Source organism: Caretta caretta, chromosome 3, assembly GCF_965140235.1.
Source record: "Caretta caretta isolate rCarCar2 chromosome 3, rCarCar1.hap1, whole genome shotgun sequence".
NCBI lineage: Eukaryota > Metazoa > Chordata > Testudines > Cheloniidae > Caretta > Caretta caretta.
Window position 1 is genome coordinate 189,971,257 of NC_134208.1, and position 22,186 is coordinate 189,993,442.

The 22,186-nt window shown below is 40.6% G+C and overlaps 1 protein-coding gene across 40 annotated transcripts in view; it reads left to right on the top strand.

The window, feature by feature from the left end:
- LOC125633483 (uncharacterized) overlaps positions 1-22,186 on the top strand; it is a 786,124-nt gene that overhangs the window by 724,669 nt on the left and 39,269 nt on the right. For 36 of the 40 annotated variants that reach the window (XR_012667812.1, XR_012667817.1, XR_012667830.1 and 33 more), the window contains one exon: positions 13,288-13,528. The exons of 3 other annotated variants lie outside the window; for them this stretch is intronic. The gene's annotated coding sequence lies outside the window, so the exon portion shown is untranslated. Of the gene's footprint in view, positions 1-11,507; positions 11,587-13,287; positions 13,529-22,186 lie in introns of those variants that run through there. One more of the 40 variants, XR_007355625.2, reaches the window with a different exon arrangement.

Here is a 22,186-nt window from a genome sequence, read left to right on the forward strand (position 1 = left end):
AGGGATGCTGCTCCATTCCTCTCCACGACTTCTTTCAGTCAAGCTGGCCAATAGGCCTGTATCCCTTTCTACTGAAATGTGTTGAGGGCTGAAAGTTTGCCACCCTTTCTCCCCCTTCCTTCTGATGCCAACCTGGAAATGCTCCACTGGTAACTGCACACTACCCTTAAACATGGTGGAGTTGAAATACCCCGGATGTACTGTCCCATTCACAAATCCCGGTTGTCTTAGGCGCAGAGATATTATTCACTGAAAACGTTGGAAGAATCCAAACTGACTGTATTGTTATGGAGCTGTCACCAAATGGCGCTCTTACACAGAGTCTTACACAGAGTCTTAGTGTGTGGGTGCTGTTCAGTCTCTGAAGAAATCTTGCATTGCTATTTTTGTGATGTAATTTCTTTAGGTGGGAGCTGATGCAAACATTAAGGTAACTAAGCTTTGTTGGTTGGGCTGAGATTTCCAAAAGGAGGCGTTTGTTGGTGAGCTGGCTTTGGAGGTTATCATGTAAAATAAACAAGTGACAATGACTAAGCATGTACCCTGGCATTATGTCACAGATTTCTCCTCCTAACTTGATATCTACTTTCACTTGGTACAGGGGTAACAATATTTTAAAGGCCTGATTGGGATATTTAGCAAGATGCTGTGTGCAGAGTGCATTGCAGAGCTGCACCACTCCCAAAGCAGCCATTAAGCTGGCACAGTGTGGCCCTTTGGCACTCTGACCCCACTCTGTGGGCCAGTGCAAGAGGGGTTATTATTGGTGCATGTTCTACCTGTGTCATTTGGGGAGAGGTTGTGATAAATTAACAGGAGCTGTGCTGGCTGCTGCTACCCAGCCAGGCTGAACATTTGCCCCACTGTATTCACACTTTCCCTTTTAGCTAGATTGAGAGGTGTAGTTGACACGTATAGCTGGGGGAGCCTAGACTTATTTGGACAGTGCTGTGGAGAGGGGGTGCATGATCACCCTTTGAGCCAGACTGTGCTGGGGTGTACAAAGGGGGGTGTGAGGTGCAAGGAGTTTCTCCATGAAGGGGCCACGCACAGTAGGAGAGCCAGAAGTCTACAGCACTAGTTCGGCTGCTGCCTGCAGCCTTTGCAGAGGGTGCAGGGAGGATGAAGGGCAATAGACTTGATCCTGTCTGTGGCCCTCCAAAGCTGACTGGGTGCAGAAGGGAGTAGTTGGTCAATGGTGATGCAGAGCCATGTGAGGACTGAACTTATGGACATCTATCTATCTATCTATCGGAGCATGTTAAAAAAATCAACTTGTCTGGTTACTTAGTTTTGACACCTTGCTACCACTGAAGTTAGCCTTGGTTCATTAGTCAAGGAAGTCAACAACCCTTTTTTTTTTTTTTACTATCACGCAGTGTATTCCCAGCTCATACATATCCTGTAGCTTGTTAAATAATTATTTATCCTTTAAGAAATTCCCATTAATCTCTGACAAAGAAGAGCCATAATAGGTTAGTCAGTCATCATATATATAATAGAAATCATTTTTACAAGTGTCTTTAATGGCTTTCATTAATTACATGTCTACAGTTTAAAAAAAGCAACCCCTCTCAAACACAGTGCCCTTTCCTTCTTGAAGAGTATCTAATTTCGGAAATAGCTGAAATTAAGGCATTGACACTCTTTTTGTCCAAATCAAGCAGAAAAATACACACATGGGGCAAATGGAGGGTGCAGCATTAATGCTTTCTATTAACTTGTAAGCGTCTTTCATTACAAGCCCCCCTCTCACCACCCACTCAGAAATATTCCTCTTGGGCTAATCTGTGACTTTAGGCGTAGCCTTGAATGAGGGCTGGTGCAATAGCTGCACCATTCTAGGAATAGTCCTAGGAGGTATTGTGACTCACAGACACTCTTCTGAACCATAATTTCCTCCCGCACTTCCTCCAAGGGGGTAGTAGTTTGCTACTGGCCTGTATCAGCAGTAAATGACAACACCCCAGTTGCCCTCTTAGCTGCACTGGCTAGTGAATACGGGGAGGTGGCTTTAGAACCAAGGCTCCACCCATTCCCCTGTACCTTCTCACCCAACTCCTCACCCACCTACTGTAGGTCTAGGTAGCACATATAGGGGTGTAGTGGGAGAATTCTTACTCCCGTGCTCAGTCAAATAGTCCAAGTCATGATTTAGCCCACTGGGAGAATAAGATGGTACAAAAGCATTTGCTTACTCATAATGTTAGTGATCATAAAAAAGGGTTACAAACTACCTCTTCTACAGTAAATGCTGGATTTAAAAACAAAAGTCTGTTTTCCCCCCTTGCTAGGGAAGTGGGGAATATCAGAAGACAAGAACAGGCATTCTGTGTTTTTGTATGCAATATTAGTTCATTACTTGGCTGAGACCCAGATCTATTGTGGTGAGAAAGTAATAGATGAACTAACTAGGGACCCAGACTCTCTGGCTCCTGTCCAAGAAACATTAAAAAATGGAGTACTGAACATAACAAGTAGGATGATGAATGCAAATGTTGATCTCTTATTGAAAACTGTTAAGTTATTAATATGTTAAGTTTATAGATGTGCATTTAGATTTAAATGCCTGCTGCTCATGTTTGTGCACCAAAATGACCTGCTTCACTGAAATAATATTTAAAGTAGCTTCACCTTGTGTCAAGGTTCATACATTAAATTCATACAGCCCGACATGTGTGGTGAAGGCTGACCTTTCCTTGGCGGATTCATCTAGCGGTACCTGCCAGTACCCCTTGGTTAAGTCTAAGGCAGAGATGAACTGGGCCCATCCCAGATAGTTCATCTGTGCGTGGCATTGGATAGTTGTCTGGGCGAGTTACAGCATTTAGCTTATGGTAGTCCATGCAAAAACGTATCTCCCCATCTGGTTTGGGAACTAGAACCACTGGAGATGCCCACGCACTGCCAGAGAGGCGAATTACCCCCATCTGTAGCATATCCTGGATCTCCCGTTCTATAGCAGTTTTAGCTTGAGGAGACACCCGGTAAGGTTGGACTTTAATTGGGTGAGCATTACCTGTGTCAATGGAGTGGTATGCCCATTCAGTCAGTCCTGGGGTGGCTGAGAACATAGGCACGTAGCTAGTGCACAGCTCCTTGATCTGCTGTCGCTGCATACGCCCAAGAGTCATGGAGAGGTTCACCTCTTCCACGCCACCATCACTTTTCCCTTCGTAGTAGACACCTTCGGGCCACTCAGCGTCGTCTCCTCCCTGGGCTGTAAACTGACAAACCTTTAATTCTCTGGAATAAAAGGGCTTTAGAGAATTAATATGGTACACCTTAGGCTTTCGGTTGGAGGTGGGGAATGCTATGAGATAATTAACAGCTCCCAGGCGCTCCTGGACCATGAATGGCCCTTCCCACGCTGCTTCCATTTTATGGGCCTGGAGCACCTTTAAGACCATGACCTGGTCCCCTACTTTGAAGGAAAGCTCTCTGGCATGTTTATCATGGCTTCGCAGGGCTGCAGGAGATTGACTCCCTTCCCAAGGACCTCAGAAGTTGAGCACTAGTGAGAGGCTCAGGAGGCAGCTTACCTTAAGTCTACCCCTGTAGTAAGGATTTGAGAAAATCAGAAACACGGGTTATGTTATCCCTTCATGAAAGCAACCTTGAAATCCAGAGAGCCTACATCTTCATCATTCAGGTCCAGATTGCGACTAGCCCTTATTGAGTGTGCCGTCAGAGGGAGGGTGAACCCACCTCCCTTGTGAAGAGTGGCCGTGCACTCCAGCCAGCGAAAGGTCGCCTGCTGAACTGACATATAGGGGTGTGGAAGCACCAAGGTGTGGGGAAAGCTGATTAAGTCCTTTTCTCCCCCAGACACTTATTCAAGAGCCAGCCACAACCTGGCCTTAAATTAATGTCATGCATTTTACAATACAACCTTGGCATTTTTTCTTAGAACATTGGAGAAAGTGCATGAGGTTTTCTTACCGCCCTTCATTTTTCCTGGAGTCCATGGTGACACATTGAAGTGCCTCAATAGCTCATGCAAAATAATTTCTGGATGGATAGTTGGTGGACAACTATTAAAAAAAACATGCAAGAAGTTTACAAGAAACAAACAAGTTGGAAAGTTAGGTGTGTTTTAAATGATGTGCTTAAAAAAACAATCAGCTGCATGTAGCACTGGTACTTCAGTTTTGTACAGAAAACAGACTTCTGAAACTTCTCCCCATAGCAGAGAGGTAAGCAAAACAGTTCAGGGACTGGTCTTCATACTCAGCCATAATTCCCACTGACATTCATGGGAGGTGTTGGGCGGGTGCATCAAGGGACTGGATCCTTGTTTGTTACACTTTGATTGTAGAGTTCTCCCCTCTTGAGTCAGTTTTTAGTCAGGGAATTATGTAATGTTGGGTCTAACGAGTGAATGGTGGGGATCATGTCTTTTGCTGTCCCTATTTATTCCCTGTTAACATTCCCAAAGCTTGTGTAAGCTGGATGACCCCTTTTTTTGTTGTTGTGCAAAGCGAGCTTGCTCACATGGTGGGTTTTTCCAAACACTCTCAGCTTTAATTGTTGCATGCAAATTGTTTAATAAATCAGTTTATTAAATGTAATAAATGTTGGTGAAGAAAAAAAGAAAGAAAAGATATTAATTAAGAAAAGGATTTAGTCTGACTCAGTCTCATACATGAGACAAAAGGTTAAGTAAATGCCGAGGCCGCTATGCCTCTTCAAACAATGAATATTAGTTTTAGAATCATTAATGTCTGTGTAGAAAACAGAGTCATATTGGAGACTTTTATGCCAAAATAACCAAGGCCAGGGCTATTTCTTTTCAATCTGAAGCTAAATTATTCTCCAATAGAGGGCTAAATGTATGCAATTAACAGTGCTAGGTAGGACAACAGAGAATGGCACTTTTAATATGCAGCCAAATTGAGATCAAGTTTTTCTTTGAATCTGTTAACTTAAACATTTAATATGCACAATCGAACTCTACAACAGAGTTAGTGAAAAGAAGCAGATAATTAACTCCTTCACTACTTGTCAGTGCAGTTTGAGAGAGGCTGGCACGCTACCTTCTGATTGCCATCTTTTAAAATTGTTACACACACAAAAACAATGGCATTTCAAGTATCTTCTGCACTTGGTGAAAGATGTGGAAGGTCGTTCAGTATTGGTTAGATATTTGATTACTGCATAATTTTTTAAAGAAAACTTCATCCTGTCAAAGAATAGCTTTCATGTCAAGTGAGCACTGATGTCAGAGCTAACCTGCTAATCTTCAGGATGGTTTGAACTGAAAATGTTTGTTCCCTTTTTTGTTGCATTCAAATATTTTTAAAATAAATAATAATGGGGGTTTTAAGTGATGGGTGAATCTCCAAGGATTTGGCTTGGACATACAGCTAAAAGTCAAGGTGCTCATTCAAACTGCTCAACACTCCTACGACTGCAAAAATGAGGTGCTCACATACCACTGTGATAAGTGCAATATAGGGTTAGAGTAGCACCTAGAGGCTCAACTGAGAGCAAGGCCTCTTGTGCTAGGCTTTGAGAGACAGTCTGTGCCTCAAGGAGTTTACAGTCGAAATAGGTAAGTAAGGGCACGGATACACTGGAAACTTCAAAGTGCTGTCGCGGGAGTGCTCCTGCGGCAGCGCTTTGAAGTGCGAGTGTCATGGCGCAGGAGCTCTCCCAGCGCTCCTGGTCATCCACCTCCATGAGGGGATTAGCTCCGGGCGCTGGGAGCCTGTTTACACTAGTGCTTTAAAGCGCTCTAACTTGCTGTGCTCAGGAGGGTGATTTTTCACACCCCTGAGCCAGCAAGTTAGAGCGCTATAAAATGTAAGTGTAGCCAAGCCCTCAGACAAAGGGTATGAGGTATTATTACACCCATTTTAAAGATGGGGAACTGACACTGTGGCCTTGTCTAGACTAGGATAAAAGGTGTGCTGTTAGCATGAATGTCTGCCAACTCATGCTACCTAACACATCTTAAAAGTTTAGTATAGACAAGGCAATATATACTTCAATATTTGCTAGCAAGTTGAGTTAAAGCCTAGATTCATCCTAAACTTTAACGTGATTAGTGTAGCATAAAGTGTTGTCCTTGTCTACCCTAGACATTTAAAACATGTTAGTTAGCATATGTTAACATCATACCTTCAAATCCTAGTCTAGATAATAATAATACCTAGCTCTTATATAGCACTTTTCATTGATCTCAAAGTGCTTTAGAAGGTGATCAGTACTGTTATCTCAATTTTACAAGTGGGGAAACTGAGACACAGAGTGGGGAATGACTTGCCCAAGGTTACCCACTAGGCCAGTGTCAGAACTGGGAATAGACGGCAGGTCTCCTGAGTCCCAGTGCAGTGTTCTAGCTGCTGGGCATAATGCATAGATTAAATGACCCATCCAGGATTTCTGAAAGTCTATGGTAGATCTAAGAACGGAGCCCAGATCTCTTGAACCAGTTCAATGCCTTTAACCATAAGCCATCTTTTCTCTTATGGTAGGTACATCAGTAGGTAAAAACTGGACTGCAAATCTCATAAAAATATGTTCTTTAAAGATTTCTGGAATTTCCTGCTTATGGTCAGGACAGCAATACTATAGTCCAGCCTTTCTCATAGCGTGTCAGCACCTTTGCTTCCAGGCTTAACTTGAATCCAGAAAGTTGAAACCTGCAAAAATATTTGTACTTAGAAATGTAGCCAAACCATTCTGAATGTCTTTGCTTTGATTTCAGTTCAAGCTTTGAGCAAAAGTGCAGCGTGGTTTTCACTTTGTCTGACCCTAAGTAGGTTTTCAAAGCAATGCGTAGGATTGCAGCAGAGTGACTCCATTTTAAAGTCAATGGGATCATGCATATAATCCCCATCTTTTGAAAATATACACTTAAATATTTCAGATTATTTCCCCTAGCTGCTGGAGAAAATTAATAGTTTATGTACAGATCTCATCTAATTAAATAAATCCTACTGTGGCTTTGGTCCTGCAGATCTTTGCACTGTGCTCAGTAGGGAAAGCAAGATTGCTGTGCTCCAGGGCAAGAGTAAATGGAGGCTATGCTTTGGAATACATAAAGTTAACCACCAGGCTTTGTCCTCTGCACTGAGCAGAAGTAAATCTCTAATCCCGTCTGTTCCCTCCTCTCTATGTCAAAGAGCACAGAGGAGTGGCTAGAGAATGGGTGTTTCTGAGGGAACATGTTCAAGCATGTGAACAGTGCACTTAGTTACTCACTCTCCCTTAGGTCTTATTCGTGCTGCTAGGCAAGAGTAAAATGGAGGTCAGACAAGTGCACCTTCGTTTATGCAGCATCAAGTTCTCCTGTGCACCACATCTGGCTCATCACTTTGTTATCTTGCCCTTATCCACAGCTGAAATTATAAATAAAACATGCTAAATACCACTCTCCTGTATTTAGCAGACATACGGAATATTTTAGTTTGCCTGAATTTAAGCCATTTTCATTAAAAAAGGAAACTTTAAACCAATGTCAGTGTTTTCTGAATCATGGCTTTTTTTTCTTTGGGGAATTCTTTTTTATTTTATTTATTTTTTATTTGTTTGTGACAGGGCCTCAGCGGAACTAGATTTGGTTCTTTTCACCTTCACCCCCAATGGCCTGAATGCTGGATGAGCAACAGGAGGTTTCTCCCAGACTAGATGATCAGAGTGGTCCCTGCTTGACCTTAAGATCTATGAGTTCAGTGAGAGTGATTTAAGAATATCATGTCCTCTGAGTGGGACCATATAAAATTCATTATTTGCAAATAATCAGAAACCAATTGGTATTCAAGAAGATATTAAAGAGTCTCCACTTTTGATATTAATGTGCATAATGTGTTGATAGCTATCATAAGGGCCAAATGTAGCAAATGTAGCAAGAGCTCCTTAGTTCTTGCAGTTGTGAGCCACTTCTGTCCTAGCTGCAGAAAATCCTGTTTTGAGCTTTGCTGGCTGCTCCAACCCACTCTCTCACCTCCCTCCAGGCTGCTCCAGGCCTATCACTCAGCTTCTTCCCAGACTGCTCTGATCTACATTCCCTTAGTTCCCATTTGCTCTTCCAGCAGATACCCATCTCTCAGCCCCACATGGCCACTCAAAGCCACTGTCTCTTAGCACTCCACTGCCTCCATGGGCCTGTCTCTCCGTTTTTCTGCCTTCCTGCCAGCTGCTTTCTCTCAACTTGCTTAGCCCCTAAGGTCCCCCCTCTCTCATTTTTTTACCTTTTCTTCCTTCTCTCCCCTCCCGCAGACCATATACTCAACTCTGTCTTCTCAGATTCCCACAAGCCTTCTTTCCACACTAGATAGCTCTCTGGGCACTACTGCTCATCTAACCCAACTCCTGATCAGTTAGAATTCAGCTGTCAGATCTTGCAGGGAGGGAGGGCACTAACATTAAACCTGATCTTCCCTCAAGAGATCTCACCCAGTTTTACAGCTTAACTTGTCCCATCAATATCTCAGACTTCTGAGGCACTGGACAAAAGCTGGGTTCTGGTCCTAGCCATATTTAATCTCTAGCCCCAAAGGACTAGGACATCTTAGACTGTTGTGGTTAGCCCAGGCATAATTCCACCATTGCCATTGATTTTTTTCTCCCAAGTTCCCCATGTGCTTTTAATAAACTCTCCATCTTCATGCCTTCACACCTCTATGCTTTACTTGATTGGCTCTGCTACTTTCTGTCTCAGCAGTGAAATAGTACAATAGAAATCTCTCTACATTTTACATACATTAACAATTCTATTTCTTCTCTCTCTGGTCCAGTGCAAGAAGGCCCAGTTCCCACAAAGGCTCAGCAGTACTATGCTCTTCCATTAAGATTATCTGTAATGGGGTCTATTCATAATGATGTAAAAACTAAGAACATTGAAATATTATTAGTTGATGGCTGCTGGTTTAATATTCTGACTGTGGAGGCAATGTTGTAGTTGAGAAGGGTAGAAATGTGTTTGTGTTACCTTAGATTGTGTTTCTATAGCACTGTAAATAGACAGTAGAGCTAAAACCTAGGTAAGAGTCTCGCTGGACAAAAATATAAGCAGTTAGTGAGATCATCATTGCATTCATTTCAGGAAAATTGTGTGGTGGTGAAGAGAACTCATTAGCCTTCTTGTGCTGCATTGTCACTGTCATTTATCAGCTTCTACCTCACACGCCACAGCTACTATCTTTTGTGGCATCCAGTGGGGTACCACAGAATTCCTGGAGAATTCTGAGTTTAGACTCCTGGGTTCTACTGCATGACACATTGGGCTATGCACTGATTGTGGCAGATAGAAATTTTTTCCAATATACTCCTAATGGGACACTCAATAAAGCAAAGCAGTGTGATTTGCCAACTCCAGGAAGCATGGAAAAATAAAGCCCCATCAGAAGTTTGTCCCCCATCTCCTTGTAAACCCTTCCTTACAACTTAAACTATGGCAAGCCGTTTGGAACAAACAAAAATTAGGCTAATCAGCCCTGTCTATTGGGCAGGCTTCGTTTAGTGGAGCATTTCATTTTAGTCCTGTTTCAAATTACTACCACCTATTAAATCATATTAAAAGTCCGCTTCACCTTTAAACCATGTCCATCATACCCAAGTTTGTCCATATACATGCCATTCAAAATGGAAATCTGTGCCCACTAAAACTTGGATGTGAAAAACGGGACACAATTGTAGAATCTAGGTAGAGATCCCTTTGTAAGCTTGGTCCTCAGAGTTCATAGATATTCTCTGAAGTGTTGATACCAACTGTGTTCAGCTTGGCATTTGAGTATATAAGCCTATGAATACACTTTTCAAAGACCAAGCTATTGAAAGAGAAATCCCAGTTAAAATAGCGAAATGGAGCGAGTCAGTAACATAATTCCTGGCAGTGGTTTTTTCAGCCCTGAGCTCAAATCTGTCTTCACAAGTACATTGAACTCTGTGGCCTCAGACCAATCTCCAGTGGAGATTTGTCCATTCATTTTGGTACACATATTGCCAGTCAGGGGTCGGATACCTTGGTAGGAAGGTTGGTGCAATCTAGTTCAAGAGCTCAAGCCACTGCAATCAGTTCATGCCAGTGCTGCAAGAAAATACTGTCCTTCCAGATGAACCACATTTCAACTTCTCTCACCAAGTTATGTAAGAGAGAGATGGTTGTGCTGTCTCGTAGTATGAGTACAACTCCTGAGTTCTCATCCTGTCACACACCATCCCTCCCCCTTCCCGGTGGACTTGGGCAAGGCAATTAGCCATTCTGGCTCAGTTTTGCTGGGACAATAACATTTGTAACTCATAGGCAGTTTGTGAGGATTAATTAATGTTTGTACAATCCTTTTGAAGTTGAAAAGTAATACGTAAGTGCTACATATTAATAATAATAATAACTTTAATTTTAGAGAACACAAGTCTATTTTGTAACCTTCTTTTCTAGCAAGATTTTTCGATGTCAAACAGTCGAACAGGTAATCCTGGATGAACCATTAGTGTCTAGTTCTTTGTTTTCCAAAGCATTTGGGGAAAGGCCCAACATAAATACAAAATCTATTCAATTGAACATTTAAAATATGGTCTGGTATGTTTTAAAATATGGTATGACACAGTGTACTGAGCTAATATGCCTGAGGTGATTCTGTCTGTTAAATGTATTAGAGTTGAGCTAAACTGATTTGGAAAGATTCAGGTTCTTTGAGTTTCGAGGCTTGTGGCTATAGCTTGTATTTTGCTCTCCACCTGCCATGAGCATGACCATGTATTCACTGTAATTCCAGGTTCCCATTTGACTGCTCCTTACCACAGACTCTCTACAGAGCGTGTCTGTTGTCCCCTGCACTCTTCTAATGGTCTGCAGATGCCATCATAGATTGACTGGCTAATAATCCTGGTTCCAGCATGTCACTTCTATTAGAATCTCAAAGTGACAATACACTATATTTTTTTCACTCAAACTTTGAGCCTTTTGCTGAAGTATCCATTGTTTGATTTGAATAGGAAGAAATTCTTTGATTCTTAGCCCTCTTTCCCGCTCTGACTTGCTATATGGGGGAGATCTGGGACAAGAAGAATGAGTAAGGTGTAAGGTACACAACTGGCAGTTGCCAGTATGTTCCTACTTTTAGCTACCTAGGCTAACGGGCTTCTAAACTTGAGAAACTTCAGTACAGTTTAAATTAAAATGGTTTCATGGTCCAGGTTTTGAGGGAATTTTCCTAACATCATGAAAAACAATATTTGTGTGAAAACTCTGGCAACCAGGAATTTCAAGTCTTGAATACAAACACCAGAACTGCAAACAAAGGGTAATATTTATTTCTTCACTTGACTGGTTCAAGTAAGTGTAACCAGGATTAGCTAATGTTTCACAGAGGCTGTCATAAATATAAAGGGAAGGGTAACCACCTTTCTGTATACAGTGCTATAAAATCCCTCCTGGCCAAAGGCAAAACCCTTTCACCTGTAAAGGGTTAAGAAGCTAAGATAACCTTGCTGGCACCTGAGCAAAATGACCAATGAGGAGACAAGTTACTTTCAAAGCTGGGGTGGGGGGGAGCGGGGAACAATGGGTCTGTCTGTCGGTGCAATGCTTTTGCCGGGACCAAGTCAGGAATGCTCTTCAGGACTTCTGTTAAGTTAGTAAGTAATCTAGCTAGAAATGCGTTAGATTTCCTTTTGTTAAATGGCTGGTAAAATAGGTTGTGCTGAATGGAATGTATATTCCTGTTTTGTGTCTTTTTGTAACTTAAGGTTTTGTCTAGAGGGATTCTCTATGTTTTGAATCTGATTACCCTGTAATCATCCTGATTTTACAGAGGTGATTCTTTTACTTTTTCTTTAATTAAAATTCTTCTTTTAAGAGCCTGATTGCTTTTTCATTATTTTTAAGATCCAAGGGTTTGGGTCCGTGTTCACCTATGCAAATTGGTGAGGATTTTTATCAAGACTTCTCCTGGAAAGGGGGTTTAGGGCTGGGGGGGGGGGATATTTTGGGGGAAGACATCTCCAAGTGGGCTCTTTCCCTGTTCTTTATTTAATATGCTTGGTGGTGGCAGCATAGGGTTCAAGGACAAGGCAAAGTTTGTACCTTGAGGAAGTTTTTAACCTAAGCTGGTAAGAATAAGCTTAGGGGGTCTTTCATGCAGGTCCCCACATCTGTACCCTAGAGTTCAGAGTGGGGAAGGAACCTTGACATAGGCTGATGTTTTTGTAGCTAGGGAATCCCTAGGGCAACTAAGAAATCCAATTTTGATGAAAAGCTCCTAGTAAAATTAGAAACTGCTTCTGAGCCTAGTGAAGGAAAATGGAAAATAATGAAAATTAAAAGTGCAGCACAGAAATCTTGTAAAATCTGGAAAAGATTGCAATCTGGAATTCACTAGCTGGGATTTTTCATGTTTTCTGTCCCATATCATAGACACACACACACACACAGAGCTCCTTCTATCTAGGTGGCTTATGTCAAAGATGTATTCTTTTTTTTAAAAAAAAAAAGTTCAATTAAAAGTTTATTAGCTGACACCCAAACTTCCTTTGGTGAATTGTCTTTGATGGCAGAAAGAGCACCATGAAAATACAGGGTAACTTCCAAGGTAGTGAGCATATTTTTTCCTCTCCTTAGCGTCTCTGTGTATTACAAACAAAATAACTGGGCAATTTTTTGTAAGGGAAATTGTGGTTCTTGATAATTTGTCTATAATCACAAATCATGATCTGCCATTGCTTCTATGGCCAATATCTTTTATGCATTTCACATAAGTGGAAGGGGAACCCAAAGCAGCAGAAATGGGATGAAAAATGCAGAAGGAGGGGAGCAGCAGTTCCAAGGCATACCCCTCTTTAACCCTCTAAAAATTTCTTTGCCTCAGATCTGCAAGATGTGAGCACCTTCATACCTCTTTGTAATCATGTTAGTCTTTTAAGAACGTAAGCAAAAAAGACATTTTTTTAAAAAAAGTTATCCCTAATGCATCTATTTTCTGTGTCTTATATTTTTATTAATTATTTATTAATTATTATTATTATTAGTTCTCCACACAACCTGTATCTGGAAACTAGTTTTTACTGGACACAGTAATGACTGTGAGGCAAATAACTACATTAGTGATTTCTTGCTTGTAAAGCAATATCATACACTCTTGAAGACAAATAGACTAGATGTACAAACCATGGCAGCCTGTAACAGCAGAAAGTGAAGCGGGGTAAGTGAGTATTTACAGCACAGAGGCAAAGCTGAGCTCACTAAAATCCTAAGGATTGTTCTTTACTTTCGGTCTGCAGTCTCTATAGTGTATTCAGATTTGAAACACTAGTAAGGAAACCGTTCAATTTTTTTTCCAGATTGCTTCAGTCTGTGATATCAGCAATAATCACCATGGTATTGTTGCCTAGCCATTCTTGAAGAATCAGAAGTGGACTGTAATTGAAGACTTCATTACCAAGATCAGTTGGCTGCCTGATTACAATGGCAAGGTGAAATATATATCCTCACCAAAAAGCAAACTGCTAAACCTTTAGAGAAGTCACCCACTTTTCACTCTTTTTCATTAGAACCCCGACAAGCTTGTCAGCAAAATTAAAGGTATGTCATTCACATCGTGCATGCATTGCAAAGGACTATAAACCTGCCAACCTCTTTGATGAAATAAAAGGGTTTTATTTATGATTCATGTAGGAATATGAGGTTATTTTTATTCTGTCAGTACACTAATAATCAGATGAGAGTTCAGGAAATGAGAAGGCAAACTGGCAGCGAAGGTTCTGATAAAGGGGAACCCTCTAGGGTATTTTGACCCCTTTGTAATCTCCTTCTTTTTAGTGTGAAGTTATAGTGCGGCATAGTGTGATCCTGCAACAAGCTTGGGAACAAAGACAGTAACTATCTAGAAGGGCTTGAGGTGTAATTCCACTAGAAGAGGAAAATGCTTCCACCAGAAAAGTGTGTGTTGTTGCAGTGATGGGAACAAGTACATTTTGATCCTAGCTGGTTTCCAGGATGTAGGCAGTTGAAAAGATGTCCTTTTTGGGCTCCCCTCCTACAAGGCAATGTAACTAGTCTTTAAAAAACAAGGTAAACCTCATGTGCAGTCATTAAACATTTCTTAGCTATCATTATTGGCATTCACTTTTACAGCACCATTGCCCCAAGGAGCTCACAGTCTAGTCTGATGTGATGTAATGAAGGGGATGCCAATAAAGTAGGGAGAGGAAAGGGGAGGAAGGACTGCGGTAACCCCCTTCATGATTATTTGCTAGGGTGCTTTAATGCTCACATATAGCTACGTGTGCATGGGCACATTTCAGAATATGACCTGCCCTGGACATTTCAACTGCTTTGGTAATTTGGTACTGGTGTAATTTTGTCCCAGCTATATGAAGCTTTTGAAAGTAACTTTAATTCTAGTTGGTGTAAACTGTCATTCATAGCCCTGGCTGCCGCTGAGATTAGAGAAGCAATCCTTGCAAGTAAAAGGTATCAGTGTATTAGCTGGGTAGCATTAAGTACAGTAGTTTGCTGAACAGTGGTATCTTGGCAGAGAAACACAGAATAGCACAATATATGCAGGATGAAGTGAAACAAAGTTCACTGGAGGAAAAATAATAATACTAATCCTTCATTCAATAAGCAGTGAGTTAAGTACATTTTATGTGTGTGTTGAAGAAATGTAAAAGTAAAGGTAAGAGCACAAATGTAAAGGTAGTGACTAGCTTCCTTTCAAAAGACAACATACGAGACATTTAGGGGTTGGTAATAATAAAAGACGGACCTGAATTACTAAGTTCAAATCCAGATCCTGGTCTAAACTTCCACAAAGTTCAAGGGTGTTGGATTCACTCTTAGGGTAATACAAATAATACATCCGTGGGTGTCCTTTGCATAGAGCCCTATGCCTCCCTTCTCAGCTTCACAGTGCACAGTGTACCAGGGTATGAGGTATGGGCAATGGGAGGGGGTCTTTGCAGCTCACAGTCATAAGTTAGAGCACTGGTTCTCAATCTTTCCAGACTACTGTGCCCCTTTCAGGAGTCTGATTTGTCTTGCATACCCACAAGTTTCACCTCACCTATAAACTACTTGCTTACAAAATCAGACATAAAAACACAAAAAGTGTCCCAGCACACTATTATTGAAAAATTGCTTACTTTCTCATGTTTACCATATAATTTTAAAATAAATCAATTGGAATATAAATATTGTACTTACATTTCAGTGTATAGTGTATAAAGCAGTATAAATAAGGCATTGTATGAAATTTTAGTTTGTACTGATTTCATTAGTGTTTTTTATGTTGCCTGTTGTAAAACTAGGCAAATATCTAGATGAGTTGATGTACCCCCTGGAAGACCTCTGCGTACCCCCAGGGGTACACATATCCCTGGTTGAGAACCACTGAGTTAGAGCAGCCCTCAGATAAATTTGTAGGGACACCCTTATAATTAACTTCTGTCTGAAAAGTTTCCTTTGATTTGACACAAGCAGCAAGTAAGAGACACAAGTAACTGAAAGAGACTGGCGCAAACAAAATACTTTCCTCTGCTCTTTTACTTTTTTTTTTCTTCCAGTTTCTGTACTTTGTGCAAACCCCAGCAAGTTGTGTATAGTCAGTTTCCTGGTTTCTCCTGCATAGTCAGTTTCCCCTGTTGTTTGTGTGGGCCATTCACACAGCAATAGAGAAGAGAAAACATTTTAAAGAATAGAAAATATTGATTGCAAAACCACTGAAATTGGCTGGAGGGCTTGGGACAGGTGCAGCACCTGAAATTGCTTTGAACTCATTTTAGTACACTGACTAGATTTCAAGGGCCAGATACACCAGTATACTCCATACACTTTGTGTTACTCCGGTTGGCAAATCAGCCATAAACCCAGTTTAACTATCTAGGTTAAACAGGGTGTCTAGCAGCTTTGCAGTGCTGGAGTTTCACAAAGTGGGGAGAGCTTTTGGGTGACACTGTCTCTTTAACAACCCCATTCCCTTCATCAGTTCAACTCTTTCAAATAGAAATATAATTTTTCTTCTTCCAAGAACTTTCTCCATTCCAAAATATTGCCCTTGTCAGGTAGCCCTGGGTGTCACTGCTAAGGATAGCCCAAGACTTAGGAGTTTGCAGCATTGCATCTTTATTTTCCATAGCTGCCAAGTATATCTCCTTGTACCTCTCAAGCCTGCCATAGTGCTGGAAAGTAGAGCAAGTAACTACTTCATCAGTCCAAGATTGCATTCTCATGGAGCACGGAGGTTCATTATACTTACTTTATCAGCAGTAAGGTTTACTGCTGAATCCATGAGAGATATTCGTGTGAAACATGAGCAGAGAGAGAGGCATTGCATCTTTTCATTAATAAGCCCTCTTCTGGGATCTGGCATTAGTGAGATTCAGCGGATCATAGAGCACAGGGGTATCATTTTTACATGATTACTCTAAATTCTTAAACCAGAGGCTTAAGAGAGAGGCTTCTCACAAAGGCAGCTGTGGGAATTGCTAAATGATTGACACAGCAGTAGCAATGGGCTGAACCACTGCAGGTACCTCCAGTCATGGGGGTACCAGCAGGCATTTTATTACCTGCCATCACAGGAAAAGGGGAAACAAAGGTGTGAAAGACAGCAAGGAAGATGTGCTAACCCTGCAGAATTTCTCTGTGTTCCTATTTCGCCTTCTGAACAAAGCTCCCAGAGCATACTTAAGCAGGGCTTCTCCATGCCACCCTTATTAGGTTGTTCTCTTCCCTTGCTGTATTTTCCTTGGGTTCAGGATTTTTTTTTCAGAATATCTGTATTTACCTGCTTTGTTATCTCTAAAGCTAGCAGTGAACTAGAGAGAACCCCACTCTCCCTCTTAAATAACACCTAACCTCGCATTTGGTTGAGCCACCCTGGTAAGACAGTCCAACCACACCAAGCTGTAGCCCAAATACCTTTTCTGAAGTTAATAAAGTCTGGAAGAGGAGTGGATGGCTCAGAGGGTTGGCCTTGGTCTAACAAGCCATTGCTAAGTTCACACCTAACTCAGGCTGATGATGACACTGATAATGTTGTTAACACCAGGAAAGGAACAACAACCTTGTAGTTAAGGCACTGGACTGGCCTGGATTTATTTTCTGGCTCTGCCACAGACTTCCTGTGTGACCTTGGACAAGTCACTTCCTCATCTGTAAAATGGGGATAATTGTAATTGTCTGCATCATATGACTTAGATGTGGTGGGTCCGAAAACTAGACTATTGGACAGCCATCGGAGCCATATGAAGAGTTCTCAGTTCGCAGTAGATAGGTACCTACCTCACAAAAAACACACTTAGCACTGATAAGCGCATTTGTTGTCAACCTCTGTTGCGATTCAAAGTGTTGAATACATGACTGAACAAGGTGGCTTAACTCTTAAAGACAGTTGCCTCAAGTTAGAGTTGAGGCCCACTGGCAGAACACTGATACTGTGCTTGTTAGGCCTGGTTCTCTTCTCACCTTAGGTGTACCAGGGATTGAGGTGTTCTATGACCATGGAACTCACTCTGAGCTGCAGAATTTTGTTCTAGAGTCTAACTAACTAACTTTTCATTCATAAAATGATGTTTCTAGCCTTTGTGGTTGTGTTGATGAGCTTTAAAACATGAAGCATGTGTAACACCTGCAACTTTCTCTTCCCGAGTCTGCAAACAGCCTAAGACAATTGCGCTGAGAGGTATGAACTGCCAGAATCAGCTTAGTGTACATTTAAATCTGAAACATAAAGACAACAGCTAAAACCTCAATTGTCAAAACCTCCAACTTTTCAAACAACTTCTATAATGTCCAAACAAAGTCCTGAACACAAGCATTGACAGACAGGAACTGTCTGTGACAGTAGCCAGCTGCAGATATTTTAAAGGAAGATGTAAAACTCCCACAGTGGGATATTCTGCCCCTACATTAGATCTCATCCTGATCTCTAATTGTTATAGACTGGTTTAAGCCCTGAAGCATGATGTTTAATATTCCTTTCAAAAAATTTCTGCTTGTTAATTATGATTATTCTGGATATTCTTTATATTCATATTAATGTTCAATTTATTTTTTAATTTTGCTAAGTTCTCGGTCTCAAAAACTTCCTGTGGAAATGAGTTCCACAGTGTAATTATGTGTTGTGTGAAAAAGGCTTTCCTTTTATCAGTTTTGAATTTGCCACCTTTTAATTTCAATTAATGTCCTGTTGGTCTTGAGTTCTGAGATAAGGAGAACAGAAGCTTCCAATCTACCTTCTCTAGACCATTCATCATTTGATATACTTTTATCATGTCCCCTCTTATTTGTCTCCTTTCGAAGGTAATTTTTTTAAATCCCACTTTATATGAGAGTTTTTTTCACATCCCTAATCGTTCTTGTCACCCTTTTCTAAACCCCTTCTAATAGTGCAATATCCTTTGTGTGGTGCAGGGACCAATGCTGAACGTAATATTCCAGATGAGGCCACACCACTGATATATATCCATAATGGCAGTGGCTAATAAAGCATTTTGTAAAATGAAAATGTGGGGACAGAGTAAAATTAATTGAATTTTCTATCAGCATAAATAACAGAAGGGCAACTGTACTATTTTTATTACTGATTTCCTTATTTAATTAATTAAAAATCTCATTTTTTAAAAACTGAAATGTACCTGTCACAGAATTTTCAGGCTGCAGTTCAATACACGGAACAATATATGAACCATGCTACAGAATGTAGGGCTATCTTCCATGGTATATAGGGACTTGGGTGTAACTTTATTGAACTTAAAAGATTCACACCTCATTTACACCATTTTAAGTTAGAGGGGAATCAAGTCTGTTCTGCATATGGAGGATGTCTTTCAATTTAGCACTTTATACAAGTACCAAAGAGGGGAAAAAAGGAGAGTGAGAGAGACCCAAGAAGTCTACACATTGCTGGATGTCAAATAGTCCAGATCAAATAGCAAAGAATACCAGTTTAGAATCTAACACATTCTCTCTTTCCAGTATTTCTCAAACTGTCCTGCTGAATTAGTTAAAAACAGGTACTAACTATAACACCAATTGCAACAGGTCATCTAGTCATCACAGCAACCTACATGGACTGTAACTTTATATATGTGGATAAAATGTGGAATAATTAACCTTTTAGCTAGTGGAATAAAATATTGTATAATATTGTTCAGAACACAGATCTAACAAAATGTAAGATCATGTGAGGAATCTTTCATAACAACAAGTTCCAGACAAATAAGTGACATAAAGAGCTGAGCTCATACCCAGCCTTATATAAAAATAGAGAAAGGTACAAGGAAAACAGTCTTTTTTTTTTCAATTAGTGATCTTTTAAAGGCCTAGGTTTATATAGTTTTTTCTGCAACAGGATGCAAAGATTGCAGCATGATAGAGACTCAAACTAAACATATAGCCCAAATTAAAAAAAAAAAAAAACAGTAAGAGGTCTGTGGCTAAACAGCAGAGTAAAAGAGGCAGTGGGGGGGGGGGAAGGCATACTTTAAAAAAGTGGAAGTCAAATCCTAGTGAGGAAAAAGGAAAGGATCACAAACTCTGGTAAGTCAAATGTAAAAGTATGGTAAGGCAGCCCAAGAAAGAATTTGAAGAGCAACTAGCTAAAGACACAAAACCAAACAGAAAATAATAATAATAATTAATAAATAATAATTTTAAAAAGTAAGTACATCAGAGTCAGGAAGCTTACCAAAGAGACAGTGGGTCCACTGGATGATTGAGGTACAAAAGGAGCACTCAAAGAAGACAAGGATGTTGCAGAGAAGCTAAATGAATTCTTTGCATCAATCTTCACTGCAGAGGATATGGGGAAGATCCCTACACCAAGGCCTTTCATTTTGGTGACAAATCTGAGGAGCTGTCCCAGCTGAGGCATTAATACAAGAGATATTGGAACAAATTGATAAAATAATCAGCAATAAGTCACCAGGACTGGATGGATTCACCCAAGCATTCTGAAGGAACTCAGATATGAAATTGCGGAACTACAAACTGCAGTATGTAACCTATTGCTTAAATTGGCCTCTATACCAGATGACTGGAGGGTAGCTAATGTAATACCTAGGCTCCAGAGGCGATCCTGTTAATTATAGGCCATTAAGCCTAACTTCAGTAGCAGTCAAATTGGTTGAAACTACAGTAAGGAACAAAATTATCAGATACATAGATAAACACGATTTGTTGAGGAAAGGTCAACATGGCTTTTGTAAAGGGAAATCATGCCTCACCAAGCTAGTAGAATTCTTTGAGAGAGTTAACAACATGTAGGTAAGGGTGATCCAGTAGATATTGTACTTGGTACCTGGACTTCTAGAAAGCCTTTGACAATGTCCCTCACCAAAGACTCTTAAGCAAACTAAGCCGTCATTGTATAAGAGGGAAGGTCTGCCCATGGATCAGTAACTGATTAAAAGATCGGAAACAAAGGGTAGGCATAAAAGGTCAGTTTTCAGAATGCAGAAAGATCAATAGTGTCCCCCAAAGCTCTGCACTGGGATCATTGCTGTACATATTCATAAATGATCTTGAAAAAGGGATAAACAGTGTGGTGGCAAAATTTGTAGATTATATGAAATTATTCAAGATGGTTAAGTCCAAAGCTGACTGCAAAGAGTTACAAAGGCATCTCACAAAACTAGGTGACTGCGTGACAAAATGGCAGATGAAATTCAATGTTGATAAGTGAAAAGTAATGCAAATTAGAAAAAAAAATCCACCCATACATACAAAATGATGAGATCTAAATTACCTGTTATCACTCAAGAAAGAGCTCTTGGAGTTATCATGGAAAGTGCCCTTGAAACATCCACTCAATCTGAAGCTATCATAATGCTACTATATAAATCCATGGCATGTCCACACCTTGAATATTGCATGCAGTTCTGGTTGTCTCATCTGAAAAAAAAAATAGAATTGGAAAAAGGTGCAGAGAAAGGCAAGAAAATGATTAGGGTTATGGAACAGCTGCCATATGAGGAGAGATTAAAAAGACGGGGTCTCTTCATCTTGGAAAAGAGGCAACTAAGAGAAGATATGGTAGAGGTCTACTATACCATGATTGGTATGGAGAAAGTGAATAAGGAAATGTTATTTACCCCATCACGTAACACAAGAACTGGGGGCCACCTGATGAAATTAATAGACAGCAGGTTTAAACAATCAAAAAGAAGTTCTTCTGTTCACACAACACACAGTCAACTTGTCCAATTTGTTGCCAGGGGATGTTGTGAAGGCCAAAAGTATAACTGGGTACAAAGAAGAATTAGATAAGTTAATGAGGGCTAGGTCCATCAGTGGCTAGCAAGATGGCCATGCTCTGGATGTCCCTAAACTTCCAACTGCCAGAAGCTGGGACTAGATGACAGAGGATGGATTACTTAAAATTGCCCTGTTCTGTTCATTGCTTCTGAAGCACCTGGCACTGACCACTGTCAGAGACAGGATACTGGACCAGATGGACTGAGAATAGCCATTCTTATGTAATGCTCGGTGTACACTTCAGCCTCACACACTATGTTCTATCAAACCTTGATTTTGTAACATATTGCTTTGAATAGTTCTGTCAGTATATAAATCATATGACAAATAAACTGCTAAGTGTGTTTCTAAACTACCAGGCGAGAGTGCAAGGGCCTCCAAGAGTTACTGTATTGAGAGTAACTGATAGATAAAGCTGTTTATCCTTTTTATCTCTTAAAAGAGCAAACTTTAGAAACTTTAGAAAGTCATAGTTCACTTATTTCTATCCACGCAAGGGCAAGCGTCACAATCACATTTTCACCTGGTCATACAGTGAATTCATTGGGTGGCACTGGCAATGCACTTGAATATAGCATAGAAGGCTCCCATTTTTCAAAGCCATCCCTAAATTCCCTCTTGTGAGTTTTTCCTGATAATTTTTGCATGACATTTTTGTGCTCTAGTGATCATTTGGGAATTAGGAGCTTCTTTAAAACCTATTTTGTTTCTTTGAAATGTGCCAAGTATAAATACAGAATCAAAGAAGCATACATTAATGATACAGATGTGTATGAATGCATTTTTTGCCTTTCTAGCGAAAGCAGCAATAAGTTGTATTGTCAATTTGCAGAAAGTTGCCAACAATTCTTCAGATGAAAATCTGTGGGGTCGGGGTGGGGGTTCTACCTTCAAATGCTCACCCAGCACAAAAACTATGTGAGGCCTTGGCCTTGTATGTTTAATACAGGAGTTCTCAAATGGGGGCGGGGAGGGCGGGAC